Raw genomic sequence first — 20,937 nt, 5'->3', positions numbered from 1 at the left:
ATGATGAGTAGTGAAGGAAGATAATGAAATAATATGTAGAAAACCCCCACTTTTGTGAAGTTTGGTATTTTGGAGCCCATGGAATATACCATATTGTTAGCATCATCACTTGGGCCATATCATTATCTATATTGGGCTGAATGCTGGGCCTGGGATCACATTCATCACTAGTGGAAAGGGTGGTCAGCCTCAGGGGAGAGTAGCAGTAGAAAGGCTGAGTCAGGAGCCCAAAATCATATCCATGAAGTTAGTCAGAAGGCTGATATCTAGGAGGCTAAGTCCCAACAAAGATGGTGTTCCCAGAAAGTTGAGATATTGCACTACCAGCCAAAGATGCAAGTGTGCTCAAAGCACTTAGAATCAAGCAGGTCTGAAATATAAACAGAAGACTAGATTTTGCTTACTTCCTAGCCTCAAGCTGACTTTTATAGCCTTTGTTGTTTGTTCTGCATGGTTTAAAGGTCTGGCAGTTTCCACTATAAGCCAAGGTCTTGATGGGCAGAGGTTGAGTGGATTCATTTGATGGTTCAGGCTCAAAGTCATGATGATTAGAGGGCAGAATGGTATATCCTGAGACTGATGAATGCCGTTGGGATCTCTGGAACATATAATTCAGAATTTTGGTCTTCTAGGGTTACTTGAGAGCTGTGACAGTGCTGAATCTTAATGCTTTCAAGCAGGATCCCTACCACCCACAAAGTACTTTTGCGTGGATTAGAAAAAGGTATTGTGTCCCCTGGGTGATGCAAGCCCCAAAGCCAGGACACAAAGCTTGATGAGCAGAGTTTAGGCTTGATTTCAGACCTTAGTCATTGTTTTAGGTGGGTATTTTTATCTGGTAGGCAACCTTCACATTCATACAGGATCCAGCTTCCTAGTCTTTACAGAAAATACATGAAGGATCAGGATTAGCAGATTCTGGCAAGTCTCAATGTGTGAGAGTATCAAGTACATCAACAGAAGGTGTTTTGACTAGCTAATTAATGAAAACAGAGTTAGGAAGCCTTGCTTTCTGACCAACCTTAGATGCAACATTACTGTGACCTAAAGATCCTTGCTTTTTATTATGTAAAACTGCTGTTTTATTTCAATTGATCAGCTTTCTATATAAAAAAGATCAGCTTTCTATACGTGAAGAAAGGTTTGATTTCATTTCAGCAAACTAACATCTTAATTCTTGTTATCAAGGTTGGGTCCTGTTTTTCTTGTACCTGGGATAACCTCAATTTGGATAGGTAGGATTTATACATGGGGGTGGAAAGGCAAAGAGAATTTATGATCAGCTTGGAGCAAATATTGGTCTAAACTCAGTGTTAGAATGACTAACAGGAGGAGGATGGCTTTTTAAAATTTCATATGTAAGTAATATCATGAAGTATTTATCTTTTTCTATCTGATTTACTTAGCATAATGACTTCAAAGGCCATCATGTTGTTGCAAATGGAAGGATTCCTTTTTTTTTTTGAATGAATAATATTCCATTGTATATACACCAAATTCTTCTTATCGATTAATACGTCAATGGATACAGGTTGTTTTCATGTCTTAGCTATGGTAAATAATGCTACAATGAGCAGGGGAGTGCAGATATATCCAAGATAATGATTAATTTCCTATATATAGAGTTGCTGGACCATATGGTAGTTCTATTTTTAACTTTTTGTCTAATTTGTTTTTGTAATATCTTTATATATATTTTTTATAATATCATTTAGATTCACAATCAGATAGGTCAGGAGTATAGCCACCAGTCACAGAATCCAGTCTACTAATTAAATATTCACTGATTGCATATTGTGTTTTAGGCAATGCACTAATAGCTGGCGGTACAGAGTCAAAAAGACAAAAGCAAGAAAAGAGACACTGAAGTATGGTATTAATAGCCCTTATTACAGGGTTCTGTGGTATCATGGGGGTGGAGCACTGAGGCCATTCCTGAGGAATTGGGAACCCTCTTTGAGAAAGTAAAAGTGTAAGAATTAACCAAATGAAGATGTGCAAACCCTAGAAATAAGAGGGAACGTGGCACATGCAAGGAGCTACAAGTAACTAGGGAGGGCTAGAGCATGACTTTAAGGGAGGTAGTGGTAGGAAATGGGGATTGGTGGGAAGGCAAGACGAATAGTTAGGAGACTACTCTAGTAATCTAGGTCAAAAATGATCATGTCCTGAACTAAGGTAATGACAGTAGAGATGGAAAGAAGTGACAATTAAAATACATTAAGGATGTGGAACAAAGGATTGTTATTTGGTTTGGATATGAAGGAGTGGGAGAAGGAAATATCATGTATGGTGCCTAGGTTTCTGATTGGGCATTTGAAATATTAAGGCAAGTAACAAGAGGGGGAAATATGGGAAAGAGAAGAGTCTGAGGGTTACCCTTCTTAGTATTCTAGTCAAGTTTCCTAGAGATCTAGCTTCCCCTCACCCCCTGAACTCAGACTGTTGCAGGGGCCTGACAATCTCATTTGTCTCCTTGAGGGCTACAACTGTACCCCTAGACACAAGCCCACAGTCACCACCTCCATGGCCTGGAGATCTCTCTGATATGGACAGAATTCCTTGAACCACAGTTACAATACACCAGGACATCAGTGTAAATTCCTGCTGAGATCCCTCTCTACCATGCTAAGCCTGACACATGTACTCTTGGTACTGCGATCCTTGTGCCTGATGGTGCATGACATTGACCTATGTCTTCACTTCACTTCACTTCACTTCGCTTCGCTTCGCTTCACTTCGCTTCGCTTTGCTTCACTTCACTCACCTTTTATTACCAGGCCAGCAGCTCCAATAATGAATTTTCTCCTTCCTTGGTAACCCAATACTGCTGACAACCCTATAGCCCTGTCCCAAACTGGCCTGAGTGATGACACTATGGATAAAAGGGTCCTGGAAGCTTAAGTAGCACACAGAATTCTACTTTGCCACCTCTAACCCTGTCTTTGACAGATGAACTACTATTTAATATCACTGAAGCTGCAGGAAGGAAGGGTACACAGTAATCCCCCCTTATCTCCAAGGGATATATTCCAAGACCCCCAGTGGGTGCTGAAACCATGGATAGTACTATACCCTATATATACTATGTTTTTTCTTATGTATACATGACTAAGATAAAGTTTACTTATGAATTAGGCACATTAAAAGATTAATGATAATTTATAATAAAATGGATCAATTATAATATAATAAAAGTTATGTGAATGTGATCTCTCTCAAAATGTCTTATTGTATGGTACTCACCCTTCTGAGGAGGATGATGATGATGATGATGATGATGATGATGATATAAAGTGATAACATGCCTATGTGATGAGATGAAATAAGGTGAATGACATAGGCATTGTGATGTAGCTTTAGGCTACTATTAACCTTCTGATGATATATCAGAAGGAGAGTCATCTGCTTCTGGACTGTAGTTGACTGTGAGTAACTGAAACCAGGGAAAGCAAAACCACAGATAAGGGAGGACTACTATACTTTCCCATTATTTCCCTTTCTCCCTCTCCCAGAGAGCACATAGCTGAAGGGTGGGCCCTCTATTAAGTGCCAGTCACTTTCATCTTCTTAGGTATGATCTGAAACTAGTTTTTGGTCTTGTTAACCTAAAACAAAGAGCAACCCAACCAAAGAGAGACTAATAAAAATTAGAAGGCTCTTAAGCCATTAGGTTCGCTCTTAAAATTATTACCTGTGGTGAGTACACAATATTCAACACCTTTGCTCCGTGTGCAACCTCTCACTAGGCATTTAAAACCAATTGCCTTATGTACAGATTTGTCAGAGTGCTTGACTTAATGCAGCTCATTAAACCTCATGGAGATAAGTGACTCAAAGATCCCTGCTGGCAAGAACACCTCTTCTGGTAAGGTTTTCACTGCTGACAGGCAATGGAACGTTGACTAACCAGCAAATGTGACAAGGTTTAATATAACTCAGAAGTTTAAAACCTGCACAGGGACTTTTGGAAACCTCATAGGCTGCCATGCTATGGAATCAGATCTTTTTCCAAGGGAAAAAAAAAAGGCATGCAAGCTGGTGTTAAAGGTGGGGGAGCAGTCAACGAAAACTGTCTGATGGTCATTTTTCTGTGTGGAATTGTGATATGGTTCTGGAAACTCTTCCTAGCCACCCCATTTCTGTTTCTCCGAGCAAAAGTCATGAGGGGGCAGAGGCATGACCCTCAGATAAGACAGCATGAGTGGTATGTAGGGAGAGGGCTGTCAGTATATCTTCTCTTTCTCAAAGATAGTGTATTTGAGCATTGGGGCTACACTGAATACGCCTGCACATTGGGTTGTGCCAGTTACTCCAGTGGTGGCAGAGTGGATGAGCAGAGTGCTGGAGCTGAAGTATACCAAAGAAAGAGCTATGACTTCTTGGAGCCCAAGTAAACTCCTTGAACTGGTGGTAGAGGAGTCAGCTGGATTTTGATGGGGAAAGGAAGACTCGTGTAAAAGTAGTGCTATACCTCAGTTAGCAGGAGCTGGGTCACGGCAGGCCCTGCTGTTTGACACAGGTTACTTCTTTTTTTTTTTTATTTAAAAAAAATTTTTTTTTTCAACGTTTATTTATTTTTGGGACAGAGAGAGACAGAGCATGAACAGGGGAGGGGCAGAGAGAGAGGGAGACACAGAATCGGAAACAGGCTCCAGGCTCTGAGCCATCAGCCCAGAGCCCGACACGGGGCTCGAACTCACGGACCGCGAGATCGTGACCTGGCTGAAGTCGGATGCTTAACCGACTGCGCCACCCAGGCGCCCCTGACACAGGTTACTTCTGATAGGTGTGGGGATAGCCTCCATCTTCAAGATACCAGCATGGCATTTTACAGGGCACCATGGGGTGGAAAGCTGTAACTTTTTTCTTTTAATTTTTACTTTTTATTGAAGTACAGTTTGCATATAACGTTGTATTTATTTCAGGTGTAAAACAGTGATTCAACAATTATGTACATTATAAAATGCTCACCAGGGTAAGTTTAGTTCTGTCACCGTACAGAGTTATTACAGTATTATGGACTATATTCCCTATACTGTACTTTTCACCCCCATGACTTATTTCTTTTATAACTGGAAGTTAATACCTGTTTCTCCTCCTATTTCATCCGTCCTTCCAACTCCCTCCCTTCTGGCAACCACCAGTTTGTTCTCTGTATTTGTGAGTCTACTTCTGTTTGCTTGTTTATTCATTTGTTTTGTTTTTTAGACTCCACATATAAGTAAAATCGTATGGTATTTATATTTTTCTGTCTGACTTATTTCACTTAGCACAGTACCCTCTAGGTCCACACATGTTGTAGAGAGTTGTAACTTGTGATGGAGGTGGTTTCAAGCAACCTCTTCAGGATATGTGGGGACCATTCATAATCTACTGAGTGAATGGCGAATTGTTTATCACAGAGAGTCTGGAGAGAGATCAGAGGGATTCATTTTGATAAGGGTTATAGGCAGTTACACAGTCTGGATCTGACTGGTTGTTGGAGAAAAGAAGTTTTGAGCACATACATCAATATACACATATTTCTTATGTAATAGTTATCACTTATTGAACACATTACTCTCAAGCATATTACATACAACTCCCCAGTCTATACTCATAATGATCCTATAAGGTAGGTATTATTTTCCCAGTTATACAAAGAAGGTACAAAAATATAAAGTAATTTTTTATCCCAAAACATGTGCTCTTATTCAGTTTTATGTAGTTCAACTGGTAGCTAAGGACTTTAATTCTTAATATTATCAGTTTAATTTGATGAGGAAATATAATGTTTTTCAGCTGGCTTATTAGACTCTGGCTGTTTATTGTAAACAGACTGCTTGCTCAAGGTGAAGAGAAAAATAATCGAGTGAAATACAAATGCCTTATCTCTGTGCATAGGCACATGAAACTGGTTTGTGGGATTGGGTGAAGAAATAATGTGTGTAAAAATATCAAGCACAGTGTCTGGAACATAGTGGAAGCTAAAAAAAAATTTAGTTTATTTTATTCTCCATCTTAGAGTTATATAAATTGTCTTTAATTAGGAAAAGACTCAAAATAAAATTGTATGAAGAGTCTAAAGGCTATTTTAGATTTTGTTTAAAACTGGAAGACTTTCTTTTAACACACAGGTTTTTAAAATACTTTTTAAAAAGTTCTTCTCTCTCTCTCTGTTTTTAAATCACATCTATATTTAGATCTACACGTTTTACCTGTAAGCTACTTGTGTACTTAACACCCTTCCTTATATTAAGACCAGAAGCATAGGATAGGAATGAATTAGTGATGGGTGAATCCAGCTGTACTCTTGAGTTCACTGAACATCTCATATGATTTTTCAAATGTTTTGGGCTCACTGAAATCCAAAACAGGTTTCACCCATTGCTTATACTCTTCAGTTTGGAGCATGTGCAATTTAAGGGAAATTTAATCCATATGTTTCTGATTCGTTTACACTTAAATAGTCAAAATATTGTTTTTAATAGTTATTTGATGCCTAAGTAGCCTTTTGAACCTTTTAAATAAGCTTTTAGAGGCTTGCATTTCTCCTGAAAACAGGAAATCATGTCTTTCCAAGGAGGTAAACTAATTCATACATCTGAAAACTCAGGTTCAGTTGAAAACACCCCAAAACCACAGTTTTTTAATGGGCTGTCTGCCTGGCAAATGAACACTCAGCTTTAGACTAAATGCTATTTGAATACATCTACTTCTTGCTGTATATTTGGACTGGACATCCATTTCAGTTGGTGTTGGGCTATTTTGAGTAGTGGATTTAGGGTTCTGAAGCTTCAAATTTACCTGGTTTTTTATTTTGGTACAATTATTTTCAGTTTTGATTTATTCTAGCTCTCCTGGTTAGTAAACTAACATGGCTACTTATTTTCCCCAAATATTTCATGTGCGATGAACTCTTTTTGTGTTTTTCTCTTTTTCTTCCTTTTACTTCACTAAGTATCTTATATTTTTTAAAAATATGAAAGTATCTGATTTCCAACAAAACTATGCAGAATTTCAATTGAGATATGTGCATTAGTTTTCACATGTATGCCCAAAGACTGAGTAAAATCATGGTAGTCCAAAGGAAATTAGGCAACAGAACCTGCAAAGAAGAGAGGAAGGAAGGAAGGAAGGAGAGAAAGAAAGAAGAGAAAGAAGAGAAGGAAAGAAAGAGAGAAAGAAAGAAAGAAAGAAAGAAAGAAAGAAAGAAAGAAAGAAAGAAAAGAAAGAAAGAAAGAAGAGAAAGATGGAAAAGAAAGGAGAAAAGGAAGGAAGAGAAAGAAAGGAAGAGAGAAAGAAAGAAAGAAAAAGAAAGTTAATCAGTTAATGATGGCAACAACAATAGCAAAACAAGACACCACATTAAAAAAAAATTTTTTTTTGGTTGCATTCCTAGCTCTTGTAAATTTTCATTTTTATTCCCACCTTCACAGAAAAATAGTATCTAAACCATATTTCAGTTTGGTTCAAAAGGTCTGTTTGGCTCTTTATTGAGGATCATAACAGTTGTTAGGAAGTTAATCTCTAAATGGATTACATTGCCCTAAATTAACACACTTTATTTAAATTTCAGTAGTGCAGGTTGTAAACATAAGAGAGTAAGTATTAAGTGAACTTATGGTGCTATCTTCTAGTGGACATGGTAAAGACACTTTGTTTCTAAATTATTTTCACATGATTCAGTTTGCTGCCTTGCTGTTGGTCATAATTCAGGAAGAATGCAAGAAAATATTTTATTAAATAAGTGATAGTATTTGTAAAGACCAATACTTTTGAAATTAGGAAATTCCATTCTCTGACCTGTGAGGGAAATGAATTTAGGAAAACTGGTGGAAAGCGCTTAGAGGGAAGAGACCTACATGTTAATGGTTGATGAGAGTAGTAACTGCTATATAATTTTGTGTGCTTATATGAGTGCTTGTGGGTTTTGTATTTACTGATCTTTCAAGAGACACAGTTGTGATGTAGAAGAAGAAACATGAAATTTAATCAGAAGACCTGTTGTGTTCCCAGCTATGTGCCCATGAGAAGATTACATACTTCTCTGAAGTATCACATTAAACAAATTTTGGGGAGGAAGAACTTACTATGTATGAAGGACAGATTCATTCTTGAGTTACAACATTGTAGTCTCTTCCCCTAAGGAGTTCATTGCTAACTATTACTACATAGTTTTAGAAATGCTTCAACAGGGGCGCCTGGGTGGCTCAGTCAGTTAAGCCTCTGACTTCAGCTCAGGTCATGATCTTGCAGTTTGTGAGTTCAAACCCTGCATAGGGCTCTGTGTTAATAGCTCAGAGCCTGGAGCCTGCTTCGGATCCTGGGTCTCCCTCTCTCTGTCTTCCCCTCCCCCACTTGCACTCTGTCTCTGTCTCTCAAAAATAAATAAATGTTAAAAAAAAAAGAAAAAAAGAAATGCTTCAACAGTTCACCTAGAGTGATAGTGAAGTCCAGTATCTGCAGGGTATTTAGACTTAGACTTAGTAGGTTATGAAAGGTTTGAACTGCATCATGTAGGATAAATAGAACTTTATTAATTAAGAGCAAAGGGTAGAATAAAATGGTGTGACATGTAGGGGGAACAGGATGCAAAAAAGCATGGAAGCATGAAATAGTGTTACTTGGTTAGTTTGGTATAGTAAACTCTGGGTAGTTTACTATAGCCAGATCATAGGGTTTGACTTAGATGTTCACATTTTTTTTCCTGAAGAAAATCATTAAAAAATTCTAAGAGGAATGATAGCAGATTTGGGCAGTAACTCAGCAGTCAGCAAAGTATAAGGACATTTGGTAGTAAGATGAAGTTTGCTTGAAGTTTGAACCACACGTGTTCTTCCCAATCTCTACAGATTTGGTTGAAGAACAGGGAAGAGAAGGGGGTTGTTGGATTTCATAGACCCTTCTGGTTCAAAGCATCTGCATCTGCTGAATTAGTTTATTGTATGGATTCTCTCTTTATCCTGCACATTTTCTTAATCTTTATTGTGTAAAAACAGATGTAGAACTTAGTTCCTTTTTTCCTTTTTGTTTCTGTTCTCTTTCAGGAAACAACCACTTCAAATTTATCCTATTCTACCATGAAGACTACTTGTGGGAAGAGAGGAAAATACTTTTTGCCTCCTGCAAAACAAAGTCCATCTGATGGAAGTGTGGGTAAGTAATAAATTGAAGAACATCAAGATAAGAGGCAAGTACACCAGGTATGAAGCTATTATCAAAGAGCAAAATGCTGAAGACCTGAAGTAAGGCAGTGGCATTAGCAGGAGAAATGGTGAGGGAAGAATATATTTGAGATATATTTCAAAGAGGGAATCCTCAGGAGTGGATTCAGCGACTAAATCAATCTGGGCCAATGGTATAGGGGAACATGATAGAGCAGAGGTGTGAAAAGATTGGTAGGGGATGAAGGGCTCTGTTTGTCATTTAGAATTTTGTTTGGGATAGTGAACAGTTAGAGGTGACATCCACTGTTTGAGATACAGAAAGAAATGCCTATTTTGGGAGAAATTTAGAAGTCCAGTTTTTGGAAAATTGGGATTGAGGTACTAAATGAAGGTGTTAGGAAAGTACTTAGATGCGTGTGTCTGGAATTTCTTCTAAGAGTGGTCTGAACTGGAGAAGTGAGGTTTAGGAGTGGATTATTTAGGGACTATGCTCAAGTGCAAGTCTAACAAACTCAGCTACAGGAGCTTAACCAAATAGTTATTTTTCTTAAGTAAAAAGAGCCCAGAGTTAAGTAGTCCAGAATTAGTGTGGTAGTTCCATGGTTTCACCAGTGTTTCGGGCTCTTTTTATCTTTCTGTTCTATCATCCTTAGTGTCTTTGGTCAGGTTTCCAAGAAGCAGTGTCTTTTATGAAGATTCAGGTCATGAGATTCATTAAGGGAATGCTCTTCTTGAGGATAAAACCTGTAAGGGAAAGTGGAAGGCAGGATGGAGAAGGGGAGAGAGCAAGTAGTTTTACCAACTTAATTATTAAAAGTGCACCATGCATGAACCAGTGATGAGTGTGTCATGAACCAAGGGTTATGACTAATCCCATTCTATGAACATGTGGTCCAAGGAAAAATCAAAAGAATGGATGAAGAGAGGAAGGAATTCAAGGAATATAAAGTTCTTCTTTCAAGTAGTCTGACTTTGAATGGAAAAAGAGTAGGTAGGGGGTTGAGGGAGGGGAGAATATGGGTTAAAAGAGAATTTTAAATAATAGAGCTGCCTACAGGAATGTGATAAAGGGAAAAGGCAGTAGAAAAGGAAGAACCAGAAGAGAAGGAAGACTGAAACTTTAGAAATGAGAGAAATGGGTTGGTGGAGTGATATCATAGAGTTGGCAGGGAGTCTAGAGTACAGATGAAATGATTAGTTCTAGATGCAGGGAAGGACACCTTTTTACTGATCTAGGAGGTAAAGACATAGAAATAAGTGGGTTTACAAACAAATATCCTGGTGGTAGCAAGTGAGGAGCTGAGGAATTCTTACATTATTGCACTTAAATTTATTTCCTCGGCAAAATACAGAAAAAATCATCTGTTGAGCATGTGTGTGTGGAATAGGAGGCGTCAGTGATGGTAGGATGGGGGGAGAGGTGTAAAATGCTTAAAAGTGGTGAAAGTTTGAAGCAGCCACTGAAGGGAATAGGAGAAATGTCTGATTAGAGCTGCCTGGCAGTATTTCAGGCCCAGCTGAGGTTGAAGATCATGAATTTGTAGTAGCAGCAACCCTGGCTGTGTGATTTTCTCCAGCAATGCTTTATAGTTGGGGATAGCATCTGGGGAGATGAGTTGGGCTATTAAATCAAGAGGCATTACACATGTGATTCATTTTCTAGTTGTTAAATACCTTTCAGTTGTAGATTACAAAGAGACTATGGATATACATGAATGTCTGCACCTGCATTTAGGCAGTAGAATGGAACACTTGTTGGGTGTAGGTGGATTTAGGAATCAGCCAATAGCAGTCTCAACTTTTGTTTGGTTATTTGGTGCTGATGCTAGTATTGATTATGGTTTAGAGACCAAATAGGATTAGGTAGATGGATGAATATGTAAGGGTGAGTTTGAAGGAAAAAAAAAAATGGCCTACTTTCTGCAAGTTCACTTCAGATATGTTTGTGTTTGCTTGATACTTTTATGACCCAGGGATTTATAATCCATCCAGAATTCTGTGGCCAGATAAATCTTTCTAAAACACATCACTGCCCAGAAACCTTCAGTGACTTCTCACTGCCTATAGTAGATGATATAATTATTTTAGCCTGATGTTTTCAAGGCCTACATAATTTGGCCTCACCTGTTTTGCTTTATTTTTCCACTGCTACCTAAATTCAGAAAGTATAGGTTAGCGGTTTAGAGCACAAGCTTTGCATTTGTTTGAATCATAGCTTTGAAAACTACCAACTGTGTGATCTTAAGAAATTTAACTCTCTCTTCTAGTTTTCTCACCAATAGCACAGACATAATAATATATATCTTATAAGATGATAAAGATTAAATGAAATAACATTATGTGCTTAGTGCAGTGCCTGGAGTACCATATATTTACAATACGTTCAGTACTTCATTTAGCTAACTCTACTTACAAGGTGCTTGGATACTGTTCTAAATACTTTGTAAACTCATTTGATCTTGTAACAACCCTCTAAAATAGGTAATATCATTATCTTAATTTTAGAGAACAGAGAACTGGGGTATAGGGAAATTAATTAACTTCCCATTTTAATGGCTAATAAGTAGTAGTATATTTCAAACCCAGGAAGTCTGTCTTCAGAGGCCATGCTTTTAATCACTAAGCCATGTTACCTTTCAATAAATGGTGACTATTATATTAATACTCTACTTACTATATCTTAAACACGTAATGCTTATCTCTGCCTCCTTGCTAATATTCATTTCATTCCACTATGCCAGGAAAGTGTTTTCCACTTTTCTATACAAATCGTCTTGATCTTTTCTTTCTTTCTTTCTTTCTTTCTTTCTTTCTTTCTTTCTTTCTTTCTTTCTTTCTTTCTTTCTTCTTTCTTTCTTTCTTTCTTTCTTTCTTTCTTTCTTTCTTTCTTTTTCTACAGGTCTTTCATTTCCTTGGTTAAGTTTATTCCTATGTATTTTAGTTTTTTGGATGTAATTTAAAATGGGATTGTTTTCTTCTCTTTCTGCTACTTCATTATTAGTGTATAGAAATGCAGTAGATTTCTGTCTATTCATTGTGTATCCTGTGACCTTACTGAATTCACTTATTAGTTCTACTAGTGTTTTTGATGGAGTCATTAGTGTTTTCTATCTGGAGTATCATGTCATCTGCAAATCGTGAAAGTTTACCAATTTGGATGCCTTTTATTTCTTTTTCTTACCTGATTGCTGTGGCTAAGACTTCTAATACTATGTTGAATAAAAGTACTGAGAGTGGACATCTTTGTCTTGTTCCTGATGTTAGGGAAAAGCTCTCAGTTTTGTTGACTATGATGAAAGCTGTGGATTATTCATATATTTATATGAATTTCATATTCTAGAAATTTATTATGGTATAGTATGTTCCCTTTAAACCTACATTATGGAAGATTTTTATCATGAATGGATGTTGTACTTTGTCAAATACCTTTTCTGTATCTATTGAAATGATGATATGTTTTTGAAATTTTTTTAACATTTATTCATTTTTGAGAGACAGAAAGAGACAGAATATGAGTAGGGAAGGGGCAGAGAGACACCAGAATCTGAAGCAGGAAATGATGATGTGTTTTTGATCCTTTCTCTTTATATGGTGTATCATGTTGATTGATTTACAAATATTGAACCACCCTTGAATCTCAGGAATAAATCCCACTTGATCATGGTGAATGAGTTTTTTAATGTATTGTTGGATTTGGTTTGCTAATATTTTGTTGAAGGTTTGTGCATATATGTTCCTCAAAGATATTGGCCAATACTCTCTTTTTTTTGTAGTGTCTTTATCTGGTCTTAGTATCAGTTAATCCTAGCCTTATGGAATGAATTTGGAAGCTTTCCTTCCTTTTCTATTTTTTTGGAATACTTTGAGAAGAATATATTTTCTTTAAATGTTTGCTAGAATTCTATGAAGCTGTCTGATCCTGGACTTTTGTTTATTGGGAGTTTTTTAATTTCTGATTCAATTTCATTGCTGGTAATCAATCTGTTCAAAGTTTTTATTTATTTCTGATTTGGTTTTGGGAGGTTATATGTTTCTAGGAATTTATCTATTTCTTTTTGATTGTCCAATTTGTTGACATTTAATTTTTCATACTATTCTCTTATAATTCTTTGTATTTCTGTGGAGTAGTTATTATTTCTCCTCTTTCATTTGTGATTTTGTTTATTTGAGTCCTCTCACTTTTTTTGGATGAGTTTGATAAAGTTTATGCATTTTGTTGATCTTTTCAAAGAACCAGCTCCTGGTATCATTGATCTTTTGTTTTGTTTTGTTTTGCTTTAGTTTCTGTTTTTATTTATGATCTAATTTTTATTTCCTTCTGGCTTTGGGTTTTGTTTTTCTTTTCCTAGCTCCTGTAGATGTAAGGTTAGGTCATTTATTTGAGATTTTTCTCACTTCTTATTGTTATAAATTTGCTTCTTAGAACAGCTTTTGCTGCAGCCCAAAGATTTTGGACCATTGTGTTTTCATTTTTATTTGTCTCCATATGTTTTTTTTTTTAATTTTCTTTGTTTTTTTTAATGTTTAATGTTTATTTATTTTTAAGAGAGAGAGAGAGAGAGCAGGGGATGGGCAGAGAGAGAGGGAGACACAGAATCTGAAGCAGGCTCCAGGCTCTGAACTGTCAGCACAGAGCTCAGTGTGGGGCTTGAACTCACGAACCACAAGATCATGACTTGAGCCAAAGTTGGACACTTAACCAAATAAACCACCCAGGTGCTCCTTTTTTCTTTTTTGATTTTTTTTTTAATTTCCTCTCTGATTTCTTAGTTGACCCATTCATTGTTTAGTACCATATTATTTAACTTCTATGTATTTGTGTTCTTTCCAGATTTTTTCTTGTGGTTTATTTCTAGTTTCATAGAGTTGTGTTTGGAAAAGATGCATGGTATGATTTCAGTCGTTTTGAATTTGTTGAGATTTGTTTTGTGGCCTAATATGTGATATCTTCTGGAGACTGTTCCATGTGTACTTGAGAAGAAGATGTATTCTGCTGTTTTAGGATAGAATATTCTGAAAAATTTGTTAGATCCAGTTAGTCCAATGTGTCATTCAAAGCTTTCTTGCTAATTTTCTGTTTTGATGGTTTATCCATTGATGTAAGTGGGGTGTTAATTCCCCTTCTATTATTGTATTACTATTGATTACTTCCTTTATGTTATTAACCGCTTTGTGTATTTGGGCATTTCCATGTTGGGTGTATAAATATTTACAATTATTATACCTTCTTGCTGGATTGTTCCCTTTATGATTATATAGTGTCCTTCTTTGTCTCTCATTAGTCTTTGTTTTAAAGTCTATTTTGTCCAGTATAAGTATACCTACCCTGGCTTTCTTTTCACTTACATTTGCATGATGACTACTTTTCTATCCCTTCCCTTTAAATCTGCATGTGTTTTTAGGTCTGAAATGAGTCTCTTGTAGTCAGCATATATATGGGTTTGACTTATTTTATTTTATTTTATTTTATTTTATTTTATTTTATTTTATTTTATAGAAAGAGAGAATGTGGTCAGGGGAGAGGCCTAGAAGAAGGAGAGAGAGAGAGGGAGAATCTTAAGCAGGCTCCCTCATGACACTGGGATCATGACATGAACCAAAATCAAGAGTTGGATGCTCAAATGACTGAGCCATCCAGGCACCCTGGGTCTTGCTTTTTTATGCATTTCATTGCTCTGTATCTTTTTATTGGAGCATTTAGTCCATTTACATTCAAAGTAATTATTGATAGTAATTTATTGCCATTTTGTTACTTATTTTATGGTTGTTTAAGTAGTTGTTCTCTGTTCCTTCTTTTGCTCTCTTCTTTTATGATTTGCTGGCTTTCTTTTGAGATATACTTGGATTCCTTTTTCTGTATTTTTTGCACATTTTTAACTTGTTTTTGATTTGTGGTTACAATTAGGTATATACCACTATGTATATACTATTTTGTGCATATAGTGCTCTATATTAAGTTGATGGGAACTTAAGTTTGAACCTATGCTTTACTTATCTCCCCCCCATGTTTTAGGTATATGTTTTTTTTAAATTTACATCCTTTTATTTAGTGGATCCCTTAACTGATTTTTTATAGATATGCTTAATTTTACTGCTTTCTTCCTCCTTTTCTTACTACTACTTATGTTTTCTTTTCCCCTCGAAGAGTCCCCTTTAACATTTCTTCTAGAGCTAGTTTAGTGGCCCTTTAACTTTTGTTTGTCTGAGAAATTCTTTCTCTCTCCTTCTATTCTGAATAATACCCTTGCTGGGTAGGTATTTTTGGTTGCAGGTTTTTCTTTTTCTTTCAGGATTTTTTTTTTTTTTTTTTTAAGAGAGAGAGGAGGAGCAGGGGAAGGGGAAGAGGGAGAGAGACAGTCTTAAGCAAGCTCGGTACAGGGCTGAATCCCATGATCCTGGGATAATGACCTGAGCTGAAATCAAGAATTGGACACTCAACCAACTGAGCCACCCAGGCACCCCTCTTTCAGCATTTTGAATATATCATGCCACTCCTTTGTGGTCTGCAAAGGCTCTCCTGGAATATCAGCTGATATACTTATGAAGTTTCCCTTGTATATAACTGTCTTTTTTTTTCTCTTGCAACCTTTATGGTTTTTTTAAAATTTTTTTTCTAGTGTTTATTTATTTTTGAGAGAGGAGTAGAAGTGGGGGAGGGGCAGAGAGCTAGGAAGACAGAGAATCCAAAGCAGGTCCCCCACTGCCAGTGCAAAGCAGACATGGGGTCGAATCCATAAATCACGAGATCATGACCTGAGCCAAAGTTGGATACTCAACTGACTGAGCCACCCAGTGGCCTCATCTTGCAACCTTTAAAATTCTTTCTTTATCACTACTTTCTTTCACTTTAATTACTATGTGTCTTGGTGTGGACCTCCTTGGGTTGATTTTGTTGAGGACTCTGTCTCTCCTGGATCTAGATTTCTGGTTTCTTCCCCAGATTAGGAAAATTTCAGCTATTATTACTTCAAATAAATTTTCTGCCCCCTTTCCTCTCTTTTCTTTTTTCTAAGGGATTCTTATAATGCAAATGTTATTATGCTTGATGGTGTCACTGAGTTTCCTTAATCTATTTTCATTATTATTTTTTCTCTCTCCTGTTCACCTTGATTGCTTTCCATTACTCTGTGCTCCAGGTCACTGAACCATCATTCTTTTGCTTCCTCTAGTCTACTATTTATTCCCTCTAGTGTATTTTTAATTTTGTCTATTGTGTTTTTCATCTCTGATTGGTTATTTTTTTATGTTTTCCCTCTCATTGTTGAGCATCTCACTGAAGTCCTCCACTCTTTTCTCAAGTCCAGTGAGTATTTTTATGATCATTACTTAAAATTTTTTTTTAAATGTTTATTTATTTTTGAGAGAGAGAGACAGAGTGCAAGCAGAGGAGGGGCAGAGAGAGAGGGAGACACAGAATCTGAAGCAGGCTCCAGGCTCTGAGCTGTCAGCACAGAGCCAGACACGGGGCTTGAACTCACAAACCCTGAGATCATGACCTGAGCCAAAGTCAGATGCTTAACTGACAGAGCCATCCAGGTGCTTCTTATGATCATTACTTTAAATTCTCTGTCAGGCACATATATTTCTTATCTCCATTACATTTAGCTCTCTTGCTGTGATTTTGTCCCATTCTTTTGTTTGGGACAAATTCCTCTGTCCTCATTTTGTGTAGATCTCTGTGTCTGTTTCTATGTGTTAGGAAAGTCAGCTACATCTCTTGCTCTTGAAAGTAATGGCCTTATGAAGAAGAGGTCCTGTAGTGCCCCACACTGCAGTGTCCTCTGTTTACCAAAACCTGGTGCTTCAGGGGCATGTCCTATATGTGTTAGGTACCTACTATTGTGGCTAAGCCATGTTTGATCTCTGTCCAGTTGTCTGCAATGGCTCTCTTGCTTGTTGTGGACAGGGTTTGGTTAGTAGGCCAGTCTGGCACCAATCTGGGCTTCAGTTGAATCAGACCAAGCATTTGCCAGAAATGCAGAACCATGGAGCTGCAGGGTACTTTCTGGGTGTTGTTCCCTGTGAAGCTTTTGTTGGTGGCTTGCAGTCAGAGCCTATGTCTGCCTCCAGCACACTGTAGGGGCTGCAGTCAAACTGGTGCTTGTGGTTATCTTCCCCTTTCCTCAGGGCAGGAGTCACTTTGGAGTGGTGCTGGCCACTGTCATGGCTGGTTGAACACTGCCAGACTTGTGACACCACTTTGGATGGGGTTCAGCTAACGACATATTAAAGGGGTGAATCCACAAGAAGGGCAGGGGCGGGGTTTGTGGTGCCAGCAAGGTCCTTGCTGGTTTCTTGTGCGAGGGGACCTGTAGCCACCTAAGAAGGTATCTGTGGAGGCCAAAAATCTTAAACTTTCAAGGCCATCTCAGTGTCTGCCCCTTTTGTGAAGCTTTCCAGGATCCCTCAGTTATCAGCGACTCTACTCTGAATCTTTGGCACTTAGTGCCTACATAATTTAGTTGGCACTTAAAACACTGTTTTTGTGTGACTATATTGCTTTATGTTGTTATTTAATCTGTCTTTGTTTTTCAACTAGACACAATTTGTGAAGGTAGGAAAAATATGTTTTTATCATCTTTGTGTCATTGGCACTGTTTAAGGGGAAGTTCACTGAACTTTGTATCAGAGGACCCCAATTCAAATCATAGCACTGGAACTAAATAAGTCTGTTGAGCTAATTACATATATTACTTGGCCTCTTTGAACCTTGACCATGTCGTGTAAAATGCAGATAACAACTTATCTGTCTTAGAGAGTTACTATGTAGATTAAATGAAAAGTATATAAAAAAGTTATGACATTTTGTGTAAAAGTTGGGTGTTTTGTGCATAGAATGATCTCTGTAAATATTTGTTAAAGAAATGAATAAATGAATTAATGGATTCACCAAAGATGGAAAGAAGTCAAAATACCTGGACGTTAACACTACAACTTTTAATTTGTATTTTCCTTTTTTTTCTTAAAAAATTTTTTTTAATGTTTATTTTTGAGAGAGAGAGAGAGAGAGAGAGAGAGAGAGAGAGACAGAGTGTGAACAGGGGAGGGGCAGAGAGAGAGGGAGACACAGAATCCAAAGCAGGCTCCAGGCTCTGAGTTGTTAGCCACAGAGCCTGACAGGGGGCTCAAACTCATGGACTGTGAGATCATGATCTGACTCAAAGTCAGACACTTAACCGACTGAGCCAGTCAGGTGCCCCATAATCTGTATTTTCTTGAGCTAGTCACTTAACCACTCTGAGCATTTTTTTTTCACCTGACAACCAGAGATTAGAAGTTAAGTATGTAGGACACTTGGAAAGAATCCAGGCCTTTACAGAATTCAGCTTTGAACTGAAGTGTGAAGGGCCTGGATCTTCAGGATAGAGAAGAAAGGTAATGGGAGATAGGGTGCGGACATACAAGAAGTGAGGGGTTATAAAACTCAAACTTACCTTTTTGCTCAAACTAAGCTCTATCTGTGACTTTAGCTTATGAAGACCGGCTAAAATTCCTTAGATTCAAATTTTTCATAAATACATCACTGCCTAGCATATCTGAAGTTCCTCTCTTGGCTGCAGGGTAAAGAATTCCAGCCAATTTCTCCTCATAAAAGTTCAGCTTGAACTTAAATTCCCTACCCACAGGAAAAATTTATCCAAAATTTCACATGACTGACATGTAGCATTTTAAGATTTCTCTAACCACATAACCATGGATTTCTAAATAGTATGTGAAAGTTCTTGATTCTTATTAGGCTTACTGGTATAAGTCCAGCCAACTTTCACATTTTTTCCTTTTCTTGATCGTTCTTCCAAAATAAGCCAGCATTTGCTAAATCCTTAGAGCTTATGATATGCACTTATATATCCAGTATCTTTCATAGTCCAGGTTTCCATAGTCAGGGTTTCTACCACCTGATCCCCTTGTGGTCAGTTTCTATTTTTCTTTCTATGGGATTCTAATGGCTAGTTAATCTGTGTTTCTCTCTGGGCTCTGGATTCTTATGCTTAGAGCCTGCTCAGCCCTTTTTTCCCTTCTTTCTTAGCCTTAACACAAATTCTGTAGCCTATAAGTTGTGGGAATTAAGTGGTTAAAGAGAAGAGACCTCAGGTGGGGATGAGATGGTTGAGAAAAACTTGAAAATTAAGAGACAAGAAACCACCTTAGAAAAAAAGAATTTCAAGTTATGAGGAGCAAGTCTTCCAGGTAGCACTTAGCTCAGAAGAAATACTACTTTGGTCAGGACCTGCCTGCCCTACTTCCACCCATGGTTTATAATTATGTGTATCATTTGCAGGCTGTTCACGGTCCAGTGAGATTCAGTCTCTCTCTCTCTCTCTCTCTCTCTCTCTCTCTCTGATTCTCTCTCTCCCCACTTACAAATAGGACCTGAAGAGAGACTATTCCAGCATTTTTTCACAGTTATATAAGGATCTGGAGAGTAATTAATGCATTAGAATTCACTGTCTTGTGCTTCAGTAACTTCCATAACCTCCATTACATATGACTAGTCTGCTTTATCAACCCTGGCTCATGATCTGAAATTTGGATATTCTACCAACTTTCCCTTTGCTTCTTCTTTCATGGAATATGAAGTCTAACTTTAAATCCTAGCCAGGAGGCTGGAGATTCTAAATTTCTTATTGGGTTTTAATGAGCCACTTTCTGCAGAACTGAATTCTAGTTCTCCTTAAATTATTTAGTTATTAAGAGTCACATTGGCAAGATGACTGTATAGAAGTTTCTAGAGCTCTTCCCTTCCCAGAAACATCAGTTTGAACAACTATCCAGGCTTAAAATACCTTCATAAGAGCTAATGATTCCAGGTGAGGGTTAACAGAACCTACACAGAAATAAGACAAGATGCATTGAAGAGAGTAGGAAAGGCAGTTTCATATTACCCCATCACCCCTCCCAGAAGCTTGGGCAGCCCAGCAAAGAGAGGGGTTGAAATGTGAAGTAAGTGACTGACAGCATTAGTCTACAGCCATGCTTGACCACTTCCTGCAAGCCTAGGCAGCTATCATGGCCACAGACTTCCAGCCTACTCCACCTCCAGTCTGGCCCCCTTGACCTAGACTCAAGACCACCTTTTGTAGGCTCCTGACCCCTCCCTATCACTGGGCCAGTTGTTGTGGCTCCAGGCTTCTGGCAAGCCCCAGTGTCAGGCCCCAGGGAGTTAGACTCAAGGCTGGCTCCTTGGCCTCAGGCTACAAGGGTCATGAATAATCAAAGAAAGGTGTCACCAACAAAGGAAACTAATAAAGTTTCAACGACAGACCCTAAAGAAATGGAGATAACATGAACAGTCTAACAGAGAATTCAGAATTCAGAATATTCCTCTTAAAAAAAATCCAGTGAATAATAAGAAAACATAAAACCTGAACACTATTTCCATTGAAAAGGTCTATTGTAAGTCTTACTGTTGCTGTTTAAAGTAATAACATTTTTTTTTTCCTATCTGCCTTTAAGATTTTCTCCTAATGTTTGGTTTTTAGCAGTTTGAATAAGATAGGCTTGGATTTGATTTTCTTTATTTATTTTGGATAGAGTTTGGATTGCTTCTTGAATCTGTAACTTGAGATCTTTAATCAATTTCAAAAAAAATTCTTGAACATTGTATCTATAAATGTTGCTTTTATCTCTTCCCTCTCTCCTCTATAACTAGCTCTCATTCTCTCCCTTTGTCTTCTGAGATTCCAGTCACAGATATATTAAACTTGTACACTGTATTCCATCTCTCTTTTTTTCTGTCTGTGTTTCAGACTGGATTTCTTTTTATGCCATGTAATGTCATTTCACT

General features: G+C 37.5%; 1 long non-coding RNA gene across 3 annotated transcripts in view; it reads left to right on the top strand.

Moving 5' to 3' along the window:
- LOC123600004 overlaps positions 1-20,937 on the top strand; it is a 96,755-nt gene that overhangs the window by 46,842 nt on the left and 28,976 nt on the right. For 2 of the 3 annotated variants that reach the window (XR_006713414.1, XR_006713413.1), the window contains one exon: positions 9,033-9,188. This is a non-coding gene — a long non-coding RNA (uncharacterized LOC123600004). The remainder of the gene's footprint in view (positions 1-9,032; positions 9,189-20,937) is intronic. The other variant, XR_006713415.1, reaches the window with a different exon arrangement.

This window comes from Leopardus geoffroyi, chromosome C1 (assembly GCF_018350155.1).
Source record: "Leopardus geoffroyi isolate Oge1 chromosome C1, O.geoffroyi_Oge1_pat1.0, whole genome shotgun sequence".
NCBI lineage: Eukaryota > Metazoa > Chordata > Mammalia > Carnivora > Felidae > Leopardus > Leopardus geoffroyi.
The sequence above is the reverse complement of the archived record's forward strand: the minus strand, read 5'-3'. Positions and strand labels throughout refer to the sequence as shown.